Genomic DNA, 19071 nt, shown 5'->3' on the forward strand with positions numbered 1-19071 from the left:
CTCCCCTCCCCCACACCCCTCCCCCACTCTCCCTCCCCCACTCTCCCCTCCCCCACTCTCCCCTCCCCCACTCACCCTCCCCCACTCTCCCCTCCCCCACTCTCCCCTCTCCACTCTCCCTCCCCCACTCTCCCCTCCCCCACTCTCCCCTCCCCCACTCCCCCTCCCTCACTCTCCCCTCCCCCACTCTCCCCTCCCCCACTCCCCCTCCCCACTCTCCCCTCCCCCACTCTCCCCTCTCCACTCCCCCTCCCCCACTCTCCCCTCCCCCACTCTCCCCTCCCCCACTCCCCCTCCCTCACTCTCCCCTCCCCCACTCTCCCCTCCCCCACTCCCCCTCCCCCCCCACTCTCCCCTCTCCACTCCCCCTCCCCCACTCTCCCCTCCCCCACTCTCCCCTCCCCCACTCCCCTCCCCCACTCTCCCCTCCCCCACTCTCCCCTCCCCCACTCCCCTCCCCCACTCTCCCCTCCCCCACTCTCCCCTCTCCACTCCCCTCCCCCACTCTCCCCTCCCCCACTCTCCCCTCCCCCACTCTCCCCTCTCCACTCCCCCTCCCCCACTCTCCCCTCCCCCACTCCCCCTCCCCCACTCTCCCCTCCCCCCCTCCCCCTCCCCACTCTCCCCTCCCCACTCCCCCTCCCCCACTCTCCCCTCCCCCACTCCCCCTCCCCCACTCTCCCCTCCCCCACTCCCCCTCCCCCACTCTCCCCTCCCTCACTCTCCCCCTCCACTCCCCCTCCCCCACTCTCCCCTCCCCCACTCTCCCCTCCCCCACTCCCCCTCCCCCACTCTCCCCTCCCCCACTCTCCCCTCCCCCACTCCCCCCCCCCACTCTCCCCTCCCCCACTCTCCCCTCTCCACTCCCCCTCCCCCACTCTCCCCTCCCCCACCCTCCCCTCCCCCACTCCCCCTCCCCCACTCTCCCCTCCCCCACTCTCCCCCTCCCCCACTCCCCTCCCCCACTCTCCCCTCCCCCACTCTCCCCTCTCCACTCCCCCTCCCCCACTCTCCCCTCCCCCACTCTCCCCTCCCCCACTCCCCCTCCCCCACTCTCCCCTCCCCCACTCTCCCCTCTCCACTCCCCCTCCCCCACTCTCCCCTCTCCACTCCCCCTCCCCCACTCTCCCCTCCCCCACTCTCCCCTCCCCCACTCTCCCCTCTCCACTCCCCTCCCCCCCTCTCCCCTCTCCCCTCCCCCACTCTCCCCTCCCCCCACTCTCCCCTCTCCACTCCCCCTCCCCCACTCTCCCCTCCCCCGCTCTCCCCTCCCCCACTCTCCCCTCTCCACTCCCCCTCCCCCACTCTCCCCTCTCCACTCCCCCTCCCCCACTCTCCCCTCCCCCACTCTCCCCTCCCCCACTCTCCCCTCTCCACTCCCCCTCCCCCACTCTCCCCTCCTCCACTCCCCTTCCCCCACTCTCCCCTCCCCCACTCTCCCCTCTCCACTCCCCCTCCCCCACTCTCCCCTCCCCCACTCTCCCCTCCTCCACTCCCCCTCCCCCACTCTCCCCTCCCCCACCCTCCCCTCCCCCACTCTCCCCTCCCCCACTCTCCCCTCCCCCACCCTCCCCTCCTCCACTCCCCCTCCCCCACTCTCCTCCCCTGCCGTCTCACTGGGTGAGGGGCGGTGACCTGTGAAGCCTCTGTTGCTGACCCTGAAATGGTGGATAAGTTGGTGTTGAAGAGTGAAGTGTCAGGGCTTCTCTCGGCTCATTGTGGCTCCATTGGACATGGATGGAGGTGAGGCCTCTCCACAGAGGACGAGTATTAGCCAGGACTCCAGGCTCCAGCTCTCCATTGACGATTCTCCCAGACTCTGTCATCACATTCTTTGCGGACTGCATTGTGAAATTCAGGGGCCCGGCTCAATACCCAGGAGAGCACAATCAGCTCGGGTGGGCTCTCGTCGCTTGAGAATGAGCCGTCCTGAAGACCTTGCACATTCTTCTAATGCCACGGCACAGTGCGAGTTCAGTAAACCCGTCCAACCCGTGACTCTGCCCAATGGGGCAGTGAGCAAGGCACACCAGAACCTTTCAGCTTTGAACTCTGACCTGTGCAGAATCAGCTGCTCCTGCCTGGGGTGACAGTTCAGAGGTCAAAACTTCCCCCTCGATGAGATGAGGGACGCCGACAGCTCATCCCCCGTGATCAACCCAAGCAAGATAAACAGGACAGGGAGCTGCACAGCACATTAGTATATTGATCCCCACTAATGGGACAGAAAACATTTATGGTCCAAACTTACTTTTTCAACCTTCTCTCCTGCGCCGACTCTTGCTGGGGTACAGCTCCCCAATCACCAGCTACTCCCCCATCACTGTTTATTATAAGCCGTACAGTACCAGACGGGAGTGAATCGTTCCGTTTTACCCGCTATGTACTGTACATGTACAGGAGACACTGAGACACACACGGGCCGTACAGTACCAGACGGGAGTGAATCGTTCCGTTTTACCCGCTGTGTACTGCACATGTACAGGAGACACTGAGACACACACGGGCCGTACAGTACCAGACGGGAGTGAATCGTTCCCTTTTACCCGCTGTGTACTGTACATGTACAGGAGCTGACACTGAGACACACACGGGCCGTACAGTCCCAGACGGGAGTGAATCGTTCCCTTTTGCCCGCTGTGTACTGTACATGTACAGCAGACACTGAGACACACACAGGCCGTACAGTACCAGACGGGAGTGAATCATTCCCTTTTACCCGCTGTGTACTGTACATGTACAGGAGCTGACACTGAGACACACACGGGCCGTACAGTACCAGACGGGAGTGAATCGTTCCCTTTTACCCGCTGTGTACTGTACATGTACAGGAGACACTGAGACACACACGGGCCGTACAGTACCAGACGGGAGTGAATCGTTCCCTTTTACCCACTGTGTGCTGTACATGTACAGGAGACACTGAGACACACACAGGCCGTACAGTACCAGACGGGAGTGAATCGTTCCCTTTTACCCGCTGTGTGCTGTACATGTACAGGAGACACTGAGACACACACAGGCCGTACAGTACCAGACGGGAGTGAATCGTTCCCTTTTACCCGCTGTGTACTGTACATGTACAGGGGCCGACACTGAGACACACACGGGCCGTACAGTACCAGGCGGGAGTGAATCGTTCCCTTTTACTCGCTGTGTACTGTACATGTACAGGGGCCGACACTGAGACACACACGGGCCGTACAGTACCAGACAGGAGTGAATCGTTCCCTTTTACCCGCTGTGTGCTGTACATGTTCAGGGGCCGACACTGAGACACACACGGGCCGTACAGTACCAGACGGGAGTGAATCGTTCCCTTTTACCCGCTGTGTACTGTACATGTACAGGAGACACTGAGACACACACGGGCCGTACAGTACCAGACGGGAGTGAATCATTCCCTTTTACCCGCTGTGTGCTGTACATGTACAGGAGACACTGAGACACACACGGGCCGTACAGTACCAGACAGGAGTGAATCGTTCCCTTTTACCCGCTGTGTGCTGTACATGTACAGGAGACACTGAGACACACACGGGCCGTACAGTACCAGACGGGAGTGAATCGTTTGTTAAGTATGTGTATTGTATTGAACAATTAACACAAAGACTTAAACGTATAACTCAAACAGGTCTTTACTGGTTGGAGGTAGGGACTATACATAGGTCTTTACTTCATGCCACAGGCGGGAACTGAGGGGGATCAGTACCCACAGTACTATTTATACCCCTATGGCCAGGAGTGGTACTGCGTATCACTACGCCCAACAAGTAGTGCAGTCCTGTCCATAGGTTCAAAGTAGCACACATATTACATACACAACATTCCTCCCTTCCTAGCTTTACAGTCATCTCCCCATTTAACATAACGTAATAACATATATACATATATAACTTCAGGTTTACATAACAGAATAACATAGATACATAGATAACTTCATGTCAAAACAGATCACAGATTCAGTCTCTGCGGAAAACAGTTCACAGATTCAATCTCTGTGGTGTAGTCGGTTCACGTTGCTGGAGTGACTCATTCAATAGTCCTTCCATGGATTTAACAGTTTGAACTTCCGAACTGAATTGGCTCCGTTCGGAGGGACCACGTGTGTGATCTGGTAGAGGTGATAATGGTTCAGATGGGTCATCTTCTGTTTTTACTTTTCCTTTTCTGCTTCTTGGAGACTCTCTGGGCTCCATTGTCAGCTGCCACAGCTGCCAGCTGCATGCGCAGTTCCTCCTTCTCTTCCTCCTGTTTCCGTCGTAGAGCCAGCTTCTCCTGATGTTCCGTAGACTTTTGGTGCTCCTCCATGATTTCTGCACTTTGGGAGTCGAAGTTACAAGCTGGGCAGGACAGGACATCGTAATATTCGGTGTCGTCCTGAGCTAGACCAGTGAGAGGGTCGTCTATTTCCTCCATACCCAGCTGGACGTTAGCCAGCTCTTGTTCCAAATCCAGACATCTTTCCTGAAGAGACTTCTTCATGTGTACCTCTGCATCCAGCTTTTTCTGGGCTTTCAGCAAGTCGTTTACTAGTGACCTCATTTGTGATTTTAATACTTCAACTTCCTTTGGAGATTGATTGATCGGACTATGCAATCCCTCTACCGGAGCAGCTGTTTCAGCGGTCTGTTGTTCTACGTTGACGTGAGTCAGCGTACTTTTGGCATCCAAGGGCTGCTCTGTTGCAGTCATCTCAGTCTGTGTTGCCACCTCAGCTCTTCCAATAACCTTTGAGAGCTCCGAACCCCTTTCGTTTGAATATTGAAGTTCATGTTCAAGTTTTTCCCATTTCAGAGCCCTGTCCTTCAGCATATGCAGGAGTTGGCTGACCGTTAACTCCTCTGACATCAGACGTTTTGTGTGCTCCTGCTCCATTTTCTCCATCAGCTGCTTCTGTTGTCTTTCCAGATTCTCCAACTCTATATCAAAGAACTCTTTCGTTGCATTCAACTCTTGCTCAAAACGGCGAAGCATTTGTTCTAATTGCTGTTGTAGTTTGAAATGGAGTTGAGTTCGAGCCCGGTGTCCCTCAGAAATGGGCACATCAGTAGACTTGCCAGACTCAGAATCCACAGTTAAACTATGTTGTTGTTGCTCAGTGGAATTCTGTGCTGAAACTTTGTCTTTTGCACCTGAGTTGGGCTTACCATCATCCGTTCCAGAGTCTGGGCCGACTATCTTCACCGAGTTCTCACTCGTTATTGTTTGTAGGAAATGCCAGTCCATATTCATTTTCCTAATCCACTCCCGTCCTAGTAGTGGAGGACCTCCTTCAGATATCACATATAAGTCCATTATTTGACTGTCTTCGCCCTTGTGGACCACTGCAACCTCTATTTTCCCGATGGGGTACACTCTTTGCCCCGTGTATGTTTTCAATATAATCCCCGTATCCTGTAGGGGAATATGTTGGAATAACTTTCCGTAATCTTTCTTATTTATGACCGTCAATGCCGATCCAGTGTCCAATTCCAGTTTTACTTGGACTCCTTCTATCTGAAGAGTGACCCAAATTGTCTGGAGGTCTGCACCCTTACCAGCATTGAGTACTCTTAAGCTAGCCAGTTCATTACTGCTAGCGTCTGAATCGGACTCCTGTTCGGTCACCTTGTGTACCTTTGCGTATTTTCCTTGCGGCGACTTCTTGTTGCTGGTCTTCTTCCCTGACCTGCATACTCTAGCTATATGTCCAAGCCTACCACAAGTTCTACATTCTTGGTTTTTAAACCAACACTGGTTCTGATCATGCGTTGTCTTTCCACAACGATACATTTGCCAGAACTCACACCCAATTTGTGTGCACTGAGCTCCGGTGACCGTAGCTGCATTACTGCCGTGCCTCTCACTGCGGCTTCGTGTGCTGCTGCCATAGTGACCGCCTTCTCAAGCGTCAGCTCATTCTCCTCGAGCAGTCGCTTTTGTGTATCCTGTTTAAATAAACCACCCACAAATTTGTCTCGAAGTGCCTCTGTCAGTCCCGTTCCAAACTGGCAATATTTCGCTAATTTACGCAATTCCAGCAAATAATCAGCATTGCTTTCATGCTGTAGCTGCCTTCTGTCATAAAATTTAAATCGTTCCGCTAGCATCAGCGGCGTGGGGTTTAGATGATCTTTCAGGACAGTAACAATCTCATCGAACGTCTTATCCGCCGGTTCATCTGGTGATAACAGGTGTTTCAATTGCCCGTATGTCTTCGCACCCATTAAATTTAATAATGTTAGTGCTTTATCAGCCTCACGAATTTTATTGGCCTTACAATAATTTTTAACTCGTTCAACATATATGGCCCAATCTTCGATGTCACTATCAAAGTTGCTAATATTCCCGTGTTTAGGCATTGTAGTACTTTATCAGATTTGCAATTTCTCAGATTTTTTTTTTTTTACTGTTATCCAAGATGGCGGCTTCCCGCTCTTGCCGTCGTCCTCCGCCCACAAAATGGCGGTTTTCCCGCTTCTGCCTTCTTCCCCAGCGGTTTTCCCGCAAAAAATGGCGGCTTTCCCGCGCTTCTCGCTCTCCCCGCCCACTTCAATGGCGATTTTCCCGCGCTTCTCGTCGCTGACTTTCAGCCCGACTGCGGCTCTTATCTCCTGTGCGATCGCTGGTGCGCCGCCCGCCCGAAACGGTTCTCAGCCCTTATCACCGGTGCGATCGCTGGCCCGCTAAGCGCCACCCGCTTGAAGCGGCTCCCGGCCTCTGGCTCACCCGCTCGGCGGCTCTTGCTCGCTCCCTCCCGGGCTCTGGCTTACCCGCTCACGCCCTCCCGGGCTCTGGCTTACCCACGAGGTTATGGAGGCTTCAGGGTCCTAATGCCTGTCGCTTCCAGTCGCTGGAAGCTGTCAGGATTTCTGCTGGCCTTCAGTTTTCAGTGGGGTGTTGAGGATTGGAACCTCTCTTCAACGTCCTGTCTTTGGACGAAGCCGCTGTGGAATAACTGCCGCAGGGTTCGAACCGACTCGTCGCCAGTGTTAAGTATGTGTATTGTATTGAACAATTAACACAAAGACTTAAACGTATAACTCAAACAGGTCTTTACTGGTTGGAGGTAGGGACTATACATAGGTCTTTACTTCATGCCCACAGGCGGGAACTGAGGGGGATCAGTACCCACAGTACTATTTATACCCCTATGGCCAGGAGTGGTACTGCGTATCACTACGCCCAACAAGTAGTGCAGTCCTGTCCATAGGTTCAAAGTAGCACACATATTACATACACAACATCGTTCACTTTTACCCGCTGTGTGCTGTACATGTACAGGAGCTGACACTGAGACACACACGGGCCATACAGTACCAGACGGGAGTGAATCGTTCCCTTTTACCCGCTGTGTACTGTACATGTACAGGGGCCGACACTGAGACACACACGGGCCGTACAGTACCAGACAGGAGTGAATCGTTCCCTTTTACCCGCTGTGTGCTGTACATGTGCAGGAGCTGACACTGAGACACACACGGGCCATACAGTACCAGACGGGAGTGAATCGTTCCCTTTTACCCGCTGTGTTCTGTACATGTACAGGAGACACTGAGACACACACGGGCCGTACAGTACCAGACGGGAGTGAATCGTTCCCTTTTACCCGCTGTGTGCTGTACATGTACAGGAGCTGACACTGGTGTCCTGCGCTGCGGGACAGGGCCCTTCACCTGCTATCTCAGTAAATAAAACTGAAGACTCGCACTGAAAAATATTCCGCGATGCTTCGAACCCAAGCTCAGTGAGCTGTTGGTGGTAATGACTGGTCGAGGATGGATCAGTGCAGTAATTGTGTCTGATTTGTTTAATGACAGGCAGATAACTTTCCATTGTCGAATGCTCAGACACTCTATTCACTGCCTGACAGGCCATTTTTACATAATTATATTTGTTTTTAGATTACTTGAGCTGGTCTCGCTGACAAATGTTATGTTCAATTTGCCATATCATTGTGCGTGAACGTTAATGGGGTCTCCAGATTCATTGCATCCCAGCAAATGGGACACGGGCGACCACACGGGCTGCCACATTCAGGCTGCTCACAGCGAGCGATGTCGGATAACATGGCCGCCTGTGTCGCTGTCACCTTGCGCTAAGTTCCTTACTGTTGCCGTCAACGTATTTAAATTTTCCTCTCCAACTTTCTCCGCTTCTCTGCAGAAGGGGCTGAAACCTGCCTGGGTGCAGTTCAGGTGTCGAGGATCAGATCGCTATTTATTTTATGCCAGCCAAAAGATCTTGCTGCAGATTAAATAAAATGGATAAAAAGTGGATTGGCAGATATCCGCCCTTTGACTGACTGAGGAGAACAGGTAGAGGGCTGCACCAAGTCCAATCGGAGCGGGGATAGGGAAGGGTGTTGGGGTTCGGTGGCGGCGAGCTGAGGTTCCAAACCCCGAGGATTGGAAGGGGAAGGGCGGACTGAGGCAAGAGAGGACTTCTCCGGGCTAACGATCCTTGGAAAGCATAATATCCCGTAGGAGATGGTGCAATGAGTGATGGTCTGAACTGGGGATTCAGGGAGGGGGGAGGGGGTTTGCACGGGGTATTTGGACAGTGGGGGGAGGGGAGCATTAACCAGTGTCTATTGAATCAATTCCACTCAAATAAGGCTGTCCTTTTCTCTAACCCGGATCCTGATATTCACACCGAACCAGGTGGCCTAGACGGGTGTTTCATTTTGTTTAATGGCTCTATCCCAGAGTGTATTGACATTTGAAGAAGATATCATTGCCAGGGATTAATGTTGTACAGCATTTTATCTGAAGATAATTGGGATGAGAAGGCTGAAGCTCAGACCTGGGACGTGGAGTTGTGCTGGACTAATCTCATCGCCTCAAAGCCTCACTCGATACCCGCAGAGCCCCAGTGAGTCCGTGGATTCAATCCCTGGCCTGTGGGGCAATTATCCAGCTCCTTTTTAAATGAATGCATCGCCTCAGTCTGGACTCTGGCTGGAAGCCTGGCCCGAGGCTAGTGTGAGATTGGAAGGGATGAGTCTACTCAATCTCAGTATAGATTGTGTAGAATGGGCCGATACTCTCTGGAGTTTAGAAGAATGTGAGGTGATCTCATTGAAACATATAAGATTCTGAGGGGGATTTGTAATGTATATACCTTTAAGGGGGGAACTATCTTTTACAGCTCATGTATACTGCAGTACCGGCAGTGACCACACCTGTATATAGTACTGAGTAGTAATCTGTACAGATCAGTTCCACTGTGAGCCACGTTGAGTAAACACCTGTTGTACCGTTCTCCTGCAGTCTGTGTCTTATTATACACGGACACAACATTGGCGACAAGGCAAGTTCGAACCTACCTGCAACTCTGCATCACCTCCCGGGGATTTGTTCCTGGAGGTCAGTGGTTTGGAGGTCAAGGCCAGTGACTCGGGCGTCGACCACGGGCAACCGCCCAGTCATCCAGCAGAGACTCGAGAATTGCGGGGGAGGCTGTCGAGAGCCAGGCTTGGCTTTCCAGTCGAGGTGGCCCAGCGAAACGGGCTGGCAACAGGTAGTGCGCAGAACCTTCCCGGACAGCGGCGGGCTAGAGCCCGACCGAGCGGCACAGCAAAGGGCCGAGCAGCGTCGAAGAGAGGGAGAGAGAGACGCGCAGAAACCCGCGAGGCGCCGCCATTGCCACGAGGACGGCCGAGAGCGGCGTTGGCAGCAGCGCAGGAGAAGCGCACGAAACCTACAGGGCACCGCCATTGCCACGAGAACCGCCGGGAGCGGAGTTGGCAGCAGCGGGGGAGGAAGGAAAGCGCGGGAGATGCCATTTTAAGCCATTGGGAGACGCCATTTTAAACCACACCCAAAATGCCGAAGAGTGGCAGTATCATCGCATTTGACAATGAAGTCGAAGATTGGACTACATATGTCGAACGAATAGAGGTGTACTGCAAGGCAAATGAGGTGTCAGATGACAAGAAAGCATCAGTATTGTTAAATTTAATGGGTGCAAAGACGTATGGTTTATTACGAAATCTAGTAACCCCAACAAAGCCAATGGAAAAGAGTTTTGAAGACATAGTGACGATACTACAGGAACATTTAAACCCCACACCGCTGCTGATAGCAGAAAGATTCAAGTTTCACAAACGGAACCAGCATAAGGATGAAAGCAATGCTGATTATTTAACAGAACTGCGCAAACTATCGAAACACTGCCAGTTTGGAGCGGGACTGGCAGATACCTTAAGGGACAAGTTTGTGTGTGGGCTTCAAAGTGAAGGAACCCAGAAACGGCTTTTATCTGAAAAGGACCTTACGCTGGAAAAGGCTTTCAGCATTGCGATATCATATGAAGCAGCAGCACGGGGCGTTGCAGAGATACAACAGAGACCGCAAGAATATGGCACAAACGAAATGTCATATAGAACAGTGAAGTGCTATCGCTGCGGCAGAACACACGACCAGAATGATTGCTGGTTCAAAGAAAAAGTGTGCAGACAGTGTGGAAAAGTAGGACACATAGCACGAGTCTGCAGGTCGGGAAAGAAAACCAGCAATAAGAAACCTACCAAAGAAAAGTACAAGAAGGTACATAAGATGACGGAGAATAGTTCAGACGAACAAAAGAGTGATAACGACTCCGAAAGCAGGGAACTGAGTTGTCTGAAATTACATAATGTGATCACAACGGAGAATCACCGAACCATTTGGGTCACTCTCAAGATAGCAGGAGTCCAGGTAAAGATGGAATTGGACACAGGGTCAGCCCTAACAGTCATAAACCGATGGGACTACGAGCGGCTATTCTCACACATACCCTTGAGAGACACAAAAATTATTTTGAAGACGTACACGGGGCAAAAAATCTACCCCAAAGGAAAAATAAGGGTGACCGTTATATATAACGGTAAGGAAACACCAAAACTAGACCTGTATGTATTGCAAGATGGAGGACCACCATTACTGGGACATGAATGGATCCGGAAAATACAACTGGATTGGCATTCCATACAGGCACTGACTGTGGCTGACAAAAAGGATGATGACGTCACACCTGGGCGACTGTCAAAGATCCTAACTGACGTGAAAGAAGTGTTCCAGCAAGGACTCAGAACACTAAAAGGCATGACAGCGACGATTAAAATTGAAGAAAACGCAAGCCCAAAATTTTTTAAGGCCAGACCGGCGATCCGCCCAGCCGTCGAAGCAGAGCTGGAGAGTCTGGAACGTTCAGGTGTACTGTCCAAGGTAGACTGGAGCGAGTGGGCCACACCCATCGTCCCTGTGATGAAAAAGTCATTGAGCAGCACGCCTGGGGAACCAAGGAAGGTTCGCATCTGTGGGGACTTTAAGTTAACAGTGAACCCGGTCCTTCACACCGTACAATATCCACTTCCGCGGATTGAAGATATTTTCGCCTCGCTATCTGGAGGGAAACGCTTCACTAAGATTGATCTGGCCCAGGCGTATCTGCAAATGGAGGTAGAAGAAGCATCAAAAAAATACCTCACAATCAACACCCATAAAGGTCTCTACCAATACAACCGGCTGGTATTCGGGGTAGCATCAGCTCCGGCTATTTGGCAGAGGGCAATGGAACAAGCCCTGCAAGGGATCTCAGGGACCCAGTGTTATTTGGACGACATCCTGGTCACGGACGAAAATGACAGTGATCAACTTGCCAACCTGGAGCAGGTGCTCACTAGATTGCAGGAATATGGGCTCCGAGCTAACCGCCCCAAATGCGAGTTTTTTAGAAAACAGATCTCGTATTGTGGCCATGTTATCGATAAAGAGGGGTTACATAAGTCCCCAGAGAAGATTGAGGCAGTAGTCAAGGCTCCAGCACCGGAAAATGTGTCACAACTGAGGTCGTTCCTCGGGCTGATAAACTACTACCATAAGTTCTTGCCAAATTTGTCTACAATACTACACCCACTGAACACCCTACTGCAAACTGGGGTGCCATGGAAGTGGAGTGATGAATGTAGACGAGCTTTCCAGAAGAGCAAAACACTAATCACATCGAAAAAGGTATTGGCCCATTACAACCCGGCATTACCAATTCGGTTGGCATGTGATGCGTCACCCTACGGCATTGGAGCGTTGCTGTCGCACAAATTCTCGGACGGATCAGAGAGGCCAATAGCCTTTGCGTCACGATCACTAACCTCAGCTGAACGTAACTACGCCCAGATTGACAGGGAGGCCCTCAGCCTAGTGTGGGGAGTGAAAAAGTTCAATCACTATCTGCACGGGCAGAAATTCACCTTGCTGACTGATCACCAGCCTCTTGTCTCCATTTTTAATCTGAAGAAGGGCATTCCGGTGATGACTGCGCAACGACTACAAAGATGGTCACTTTTTCTAGGGGCGCACCACTATGAGATTGAATATAAGGGCACGAAACAGCATGGAAATGCTGATGGGCTATCACGCCTGCCACTGCCTACTGCGGAGGAAGCACCAGCAGTGGATCCTGTCAAAATATTCCATTCGACTATAGTTGAATACCTACCGGTAACTAGCGCTTGTATCGAAAAGGAAACCCGAAATGACCCGACACTGTCTCGGGTATATGATTTGACGGTGAAGAGTTGGCCAGCACATGGCGACTCACTGTTGCCAGCATTCTCGACAAGGAGAGAACAGCTGTCAGTGTGCCGGGGGACCTTGATGTGTGGATCCCGAGTGGTAATTCCACCCAAGTTAAGGGATAGAGTGCTCAATGAGCTTCATGAGGGTCATCTGGGAGGGGTAAAAATGAAAAGCCTAGCCAGGGCTTATGTGTGGTGGCCGGGAATCGATAAACAAATCGAGGACCTGACCAAGAGCTGCTCAGGATGCCAGAAAGTCCAAAATGCACCACCACAGGCCCCTCTACACCCATGGGAGTGGCCCTCATCTCCATGGCAACGGGTGCATATTGAGTTTGCTGGTCCATTCATGGACTCAATGTTTTTAATAGCCGTGGATGCGCACTCGAAATGGCCTGAGGTGATCAAAATGTCCTCCACCACCACGGAGAAAACTATTGCAGTCCTACGGACCATTTTTGCCAGGAATGGCTTGTCAGAACAGATTTGCTCCGACAACGGACCACAGTTTGTGTCTGAAGAGTTCCGGAGGTTCTTGAAAAAGAATGGGGTAAGGCATTACACATCCGCCCCGTATCATCCAGCCACAAATAGATTGGCTGAGAGGTTCGTACAAACCTTTAAGAAGGCAATAAAGGCTATGTACAATGACAACATTCCGCTGCAGCACAAGGTGGACAATTTCCTGTTCGCCTACCGGAATGCGACACATGCAGTCACCAACCAGGCCCCAGCCATGATGTTCTTTAACCGAAGGTTAAGATCTCGCCTGGATTTGCTCAGACCAAGCGTACGAAGAGATGTTGAGAGTAAGCAATTCCAGCACATCCATGAGAAGCCAACAAGGAGCTTCAATGTAGGGCAACCAGTTTTGGCCCGTGACTACCGAACAGAAAAATGGCAGCCAGGAACGATATGCACACGGCAGGGCCCACTAATGTACACAGTGGACGTTGGGGAGAGCATCGTGAGACGCCATGCTGACCACATCCTAGAGTCACAGGAACAAGTCAACCCCATGCCTCGCCCATACGTACCTGGTGATGAACCCGACGTACAGGTCGCATCTACCCCAGAAACAGTAGCATCGGAAGCTGATGAACCAACCGACGACAGGGGGCCAGAATTGCCTCCGCACCAAGAGCAAGACACTCGGGAAAGGCGCTATCCAGAAAGGATCAGGAAGCCTCCTCAAAGACTGAATATATAAATAGACTATTTTCAGCTAATGTTGCATGTTAAAAGTGTTAATTGTAATTAGTTTGATATTTAATTGTTAAATGAATGTTATGGTACTGTTAATCTAAAAGGGGAGGAATTGTAACGTATGTACCTTTAAGGGGGGAACTATCTTTTACAGCTCATGGATACTGCAGTACCGGCAGTGACCACACCTGTATATAGTACTGAGTAGTAATCTGTACAGATCAGTTCCAGTGTGAGCCACATTGAGTAAACACCTGTTGTACCGTTCTCCTGCAGTCTGTGTCTTATTATACACGGACACAACAGGATTGACAGGGTAGATGCTGAGAGTTTGTTTACCCTGGCTGGAGAGTCTAGAACTAGGGGGCAGAGTCTCAGGATAAGGGGTCGGCCATTCAGGATGGAGATGAAGAGGAATTCCTTCACTGACGATCCTTGGAAAGCGGAGAAACTACGCCATGTTCTTCGCAGCCTTCAACATGTCATCGATGACGACGAACACCTCGCTAAGGCCACCCCCACGCCTCCACTACTCACCTTCAAACAGCTGCCTAACCTCAAACAGACCATCGTTCACAGCAAATTACCCAGCTTTCAGGAGAACAGCGACCACAACACCACACAACCCTGCCACGGCAACCTCTGCAAGACATGCCAGATCATCAACACAGATACCATCATCACACGTGAGGACACCACCCACCAGGTACATGGTACATACTCATGTGACTCGGCCAACGTTGTCTACCTCATACGTTGCAGGAAAGGATGCCCCGGAGCATGGTACATCGGTGAGACCATGCAGACACTGCGACAACGGATGAACGGACACCACGCAACAATCGCCAGGCAGGAGTGTACCCTCCCAGTCGGGGAACACTTCAGCAGTCAAGGACATTCAGCCTCCGATCTTCGGGTAAGCATTCTCCAAGGCGGCCTTCGAGACACATGACAACGCAAAATCGTAGAGCAGAAACTGATAGCCAAGTTCCACACTCATGAGGACGGCCTCAACCGGGATCTTGGGTTCATGTCACGCTACATGTAACCCCACCTGACGTAGGGTCACCCAGACTCGAGTTGTCATTGGCTTGTTCTCTCTACACAGATGCGGCCGGACCTGCTGTGATTTCCAGCAAAAAAAATGTTTTTTTGACTGTTTTTTTTTTTTCATACAGACCCCAGCATCTGCAACATTTGACCCCTTGTGACCCCACCTCATTGTTCTTTGATGTAATGTTTTCCTGACTAACCTGTTTGGACACCATTCACACCTTTGATTGCTGTGATTATCTCTCTGCCGAGGTGTGATAAATGGCAGTTAGAAAGATTACCTGTAATCATCTGGCAGCATTCTCTGACTATATATGCTGTGTCTTTATGCATCTCTCCACTTCACCTGACGAAGGAGCAGCGCTCCGAAAGCTTGTGACTTCAAATAAAGCTGTTGGACTATAATCTGGTGTTGTGTGATTCCTTACATTTGTCCACCCCAGTCCAACTCCGGCATCTCCACACCTTCACTCAGAGGGTGGTGAATCTTTGGAATTCTCTACCCCCGAGGGCTGTGGAGGCTCAGTCGTTGAGTATATTCAAGGCTGAGATCGGTAGATTTTTGGACTCTAGGAGAATCGAGTGATATGGAGATTGGGCGGGGAAAGTGGAGTTGAGGTCAAAGATCAGCCATGATCTTATTGAATGGTGTGGAGATGCCGGTGTTGGACTGGGGTGGACAAATGTAAGAAGTCACACAACACCAGGTTATAGTCCAACAGCTTTATTTGAAATCACAAGCTTTCGGAGCGCTGCTCCTTCGTCAGGTGAAGTGGAGAGATGCATAAAGACACAGCTTATATAGTCAGAGAATAATGTCAGATGATTACAGGTAATCTTTGTAACCTGGTGTTGTGTGACTTCTTACATTTGATCTTATTGAATGGCAGAGCAGGCTTGAGGGGCCGTGTGGCGGAGCAGGCTCGAGGGGCCGTGTGGCGGAGCAGACTCGAGGGGCCGTATGGCAGCGCAGGCTCGAGGGGCCGTGTGGCAGAGCAGGCTCGAGGGGCCGTGTGGCGGAGCAGACTCGAGGGGCCGTATGGCAGCGCAGGCTCGAGGGGCCGTGTGGCGGAGCAGGCTCGAGGGGCCGTATGGCGGAGCAGGCTGGAGGGGCCGTGTGGCGGAGCAGGCTGGAGGGGCCGTGTGGCGGAGCAGGCTGGAGGGGCCGTGTGGCGGAGCAGGCTCGAGGGGCCGTGTGGTGGAGCAGGCTCGAGGGGCCGTGTGGCGGAGCAGGCTGGAGGGGCCGTGTGGCGGAGCAGGCTCGAGGGGCCGTGTGGCGGAGCAGGCTCGAGGGGCCGTGTGGCGTAGCAGGCTCGAGGGGCCGTGTGGCGGAGCAGGCTCGAGGGGCCGTGTGGCGGAGCAGGCTCGAGGGGCCGTGTGGCGGAGCAGGCTCGAGGGGCCGTGTGGCGGAGCAGGCTCGAGGGGCCATGTGGCGGAGCAGGCTCGAGGGGCCGTATCTCGTGCTCCTAATTCTTATGTTCTTATGAGTCTCTCAGCCAGGCCTCAAACACCATTTGCAGAAAAGATGCTTGACTGTGTCACAGCAGAGAAACTGAGAAGAGGGTGGTCGAAGAATATCCTTTGCAAGGTAAGGGAGTGAAGAGTTATGGGGAGCGGGCAGGGAAGTGGCTTTGAGCCCAAGATCAGCCATGATCTTATTGAATGGTGGAGCAGGCTCGAGGGGCCGAATGGCCGACTCCTGTTCCTATTTCTTATGTTCTTATGTTCTGTTCATCTTCAGGGTGGGTTTGCCTGAGACAGTTTGGAATAGGAGATATCACCATCCAACCAGACACATCATTGGGGAAGAGCAGGAGAGCTGAACAGGTATAAGAATCCAGGGCACCTTTCATATAAACTGCCAGCACGTGTTCAATTATCGCTCACAGAATCTAGAGTGGTGGGCACGTGCTGGAATTCCTTTGAGATTCCCATGTGGAGGAATGCACACTGTCATTGGCACTAGATTAGCTCAAGGGCCCTCACACACCCGGGCAGCTAGAGCAGACATTAACTGATCCAACATCGCTCCGAATAAAACACAAACCACAAATTAAACACTGAAAGTGCCAGAAATACAGCAGATTCAGAAAGGGAAAAAACAGATTAATATTTCAGGTGAGAGTCTTCGGGGAGTGATTCGGAGGGAACAGGGAGAGAGAAAGATTATCAGTCAGAAGGTTGTGGGTTCAAGTCCCACTCCAGAGACTCGAGCACAATAATCTCGGCTGGCACTCCAGTGCAGTGCTGAGGGAGTGCCGCACTGTCGGAGGTGCCGTCTTTCAGATGAGACGTTAAACCGAGGCTCTGTCTGCTCTCTCAGGTGGATGTAAAAGATCCCATGGCCACTATTTCAAAGAAGACCTGGGGAGATATTCCCCGGTGTCCTGGGGTCAATATTGATCCCCTAATCAACATCACTAAAGCAGATTATCTGGTCATTATCACATTGCTGTTTGTGGGAGCTTGCTGTGCGCAAATTGGAGTAGATGGACGGAGGGTTGGGAGGAGATGGATGGAGGGTTGGGGGCGGAGATGGACGGAGGGTTGGGGGGAGATGGACGGAGGGTTGGGGGGGAGATGGACGGAGGGTTGGGGGGAGATGGACGGAGGGTTGGGGGGAGATGGACGGAGGGTTGGGGGGAGATGGACGGAGGGTTGGGGGGAGGAGATGGACGGAGGGTTGGGGGGAGATGGACGGAGGGTTGGGGGGAGATGGACGGAGGGTTGGGGGGAGGTGGACGGAGGGTTGGGGGGAGATGGACGGAGGGTTGGGTGGAGGAGATGGACGGAGGGTTGGGGGGGAGATGGACGGAGGGTTGGGGGGAGATGGACGGAGGGTTGGGGGGAGATGGACGGAGGGTTGGGGGGAGATGGACGGAGGGTTGGGGGGAGATGGATGGAGGTTTGGGGGGGAGATGGACGGAGGGTTGGGGGGAGATGGACGGAGGGTTGGGGGGAGATGGATGGAGGGTTGGGGGAGATGGATGGAGGGTTGGGGGGGAGATGGATGGAGGGTTGGGGGGAGATGGACGGAGGGTTGGGGGGGAGATGGACGGAGGGTTGGGGGGAGATGGACGGAGGGTTGGGGGGGAGGTGGACGGAGGGTTGGGGGGAGATGGACGGAGGGTTGGGGGGAGATGGACGGAGGGTTGGGGGGAGGTGGACGGAGGGTTGGGGGGAGATGGACGGAGGGTTGGGGGGGAGATGGACGGAGGGTTGGGGGGAGATGGACGGAGGGTTGGGGGGAGATGGACGGAGGGTTGGGGGGAGTAGATGGACGGAGGGTTGGGGGGAGATGGACGGAGGGTTGGGGGGAGATGAACGGAGGGTTGGGGGGAGATGGACAGAGGGTTGGGGGGAGATGGACGGAGGGTTGGGGGGAGATGGACGGAGGGTTGGGGGGAGGAGATGGACGGAGGGTTGGGGGGAGATGGACGGAGGGTTGGGGGGGAGGTGGACGGAGGGTTGGGGGGAGATGGACGGAGGGTTGGGGGGGAGATGGACGGAGGGTTGGGGGGAGATGGACGGAGGGTTGGGGGGAGATGGACGGAGGGTTGGGGGGAGTAGATGGACGGAGGGTTGGGGGGAGATGGACGGTGGGTTGGGGGGAGATGAACGGAGGGTTGGGGGGAGATGGACAGAGGGTTGGGGGGAGATGGACGGAGGGTTGGGGGGAGATGGACGGAGGGTTGGGGGGAGGAGATGGACGGAGGGTTGGGGGGAGATGGACGGAGGGTTGGGGGGAGATGGACGGAGGGTTGGGGGGGAGATGGACGGAGGGTTGGGGGGAGATGGACGGAGGGTTGGGGGGAGATGGACAGAGGGTTGGGGGAGGAGATGGACGGAGGGTTGGGGGGAGATGGACGGAGGGTTGGGGGGAGATGGACGGAGGGTTGGGGGGAGATGGACGGAGGGTTGGGGGGAGATGGACGGAGGGTTGGGGGGAGATGGACGGAGGGTTGGGGGGAGATGGACGGAGGGTTGGGGGGAGATGGACGGAGGGTTGGGGGGAGATGGACGGAGGGTTGGGGGGAGATGGACGGAGGGTTGGGGGGAGGAGATGGACGGATGCTTGGGGGGAGGAGATGGACGGAGGGTTGCGGGGAGGAGATGGACGGAGGGTTGGGGGGAGATGGACGGAGGATTGGGGGGAGATGGACAGAGTGTTGGGGGGAGGAGATTGACGGAGGGTTGGGGGGAGGAGATGGACGGAGGGTTGCGGGGAGGAGATGGACGGAGGGTTGGGGGAGGAGATGGACAGAGGGTTG

The sequence above is a fragment of the Somniosus microcephalus genome, chromosome 11 (assembly GCF_052327205.1).
Source record: "Somniosus microcephalus isolate GS21.2 chromosome 11, FLI_Smic_1.0, whole genome shotgun sequence".
NCBI classification, from domain to species: Eukaryota; Metazoa; Chordata; class Chondrichthyes; order Squaliformes; family Somniosidae; genus Somniosus; species Somniosus microcephalus.